This window comes from Chrysochloris asiatica, unplaced genomic scaffold (assembly GCF_000296735.1).
Source record: "Chrysochloris asiatica unplaced genomic scaffold, ChrAsi1.0 scaffold00382, whole genome shotgun sequence".
In the NCBI taxonomy this organism is placed as follows: Eukaryota; Metazoa; Chordata; class Mammalia; order Afrosoricida; family Chrysochloridae; genus Chrysochloris; species Chrysochloris asiatica.
This window is the reverse complement of record NW_006408900.1, coordinates 952,128-953,192: the sequence shown is the minus strand read 5'-3', so window position 1 is coordinate 953,192 and position 1,065 is coordinate 952,128.

Here is a 1,065-nt window from a genome sequence, read left to right as displayed (position 1 = left end):
TACCCATCCTTTGAAGAGGAAAATTCCCACCTCTGAAGATTCTGGATGCGGTTCAGGATTCCACCTATAGTCTTATGTAATACAGAGGCTCTACAGGAAGCCTCCTTCACTGGGCACATTGTAACCAGATTTTAAGTATTCCAATTAGTTATAGGCAGAAGACGGACTTAAAAGATTTCTATGGTGATATTTCTAGCTATTCCTTTCTCTCCCCTTCCAGTATCTATTTATATAATATGCAATGAAAACCAAGATTCAAAAGACAGGCAAGCAACTTAACATTGTTTCTCCCCTTTTCCCAAGTCCAACCATGTCTCAATCCCCGTATTCCTGACCCCTGTTTTTCCAAGGTAGTGCATATATCATTATTTACCTCTGTCCCACTTAGCCCATGCAAACCTGCCTAATTATTCACCCATCTGCTTTGTTTTTGCATTGCTCTCTCCCTTTTTGTATATTGCCTGCCTCCCCAGAACCCAAACTATCTTGTGTCTATTCCTTGCCCTGTGCTCCACCTTCCCATCCCTCTCCTTACCACACCCCCACATCCCAGCAACAAGTAAAGAATCCACTCCCCTTTAGTATGTGTTCTTTTTCTTAGTTTTTACAGTAGTGGTCCTATGCAGTATTTCTCCTTTTGCAACTAACTAATTTCACTCAACATAATGTCCTCAAGTTTCATCCATGTTATGCGGTGGCTTGCAGCTTCCTTGTTATTCTTAAAGGTAGCATAATATTCCATTGTGTGTAAGTACCACAGTTTGTTTATCCATTCTTCCGTTGATGGGCACTTTAGCTGTCTCCATCTTTTTGCGATTGTAAATAGTGTTGCTATGAACATTGGTATGCAGATATGTACTCGTGTTATAGCTCGTTTTTCTTGTGGGTAAATACCAAGTAGAGGAAGTGTTGGATCATAAGATATTTCTAATTCCAACCTTCGGAGGAAGTGCCATATTGTTTTCCAGAGAGGTTGGACCATTTTGCAGTCCCACCAGCATTGCAGGAGTGTCCCAGTATCTCCACATCCCCACCAACATTTATTATCCTCTTTTTTTTTTTTTA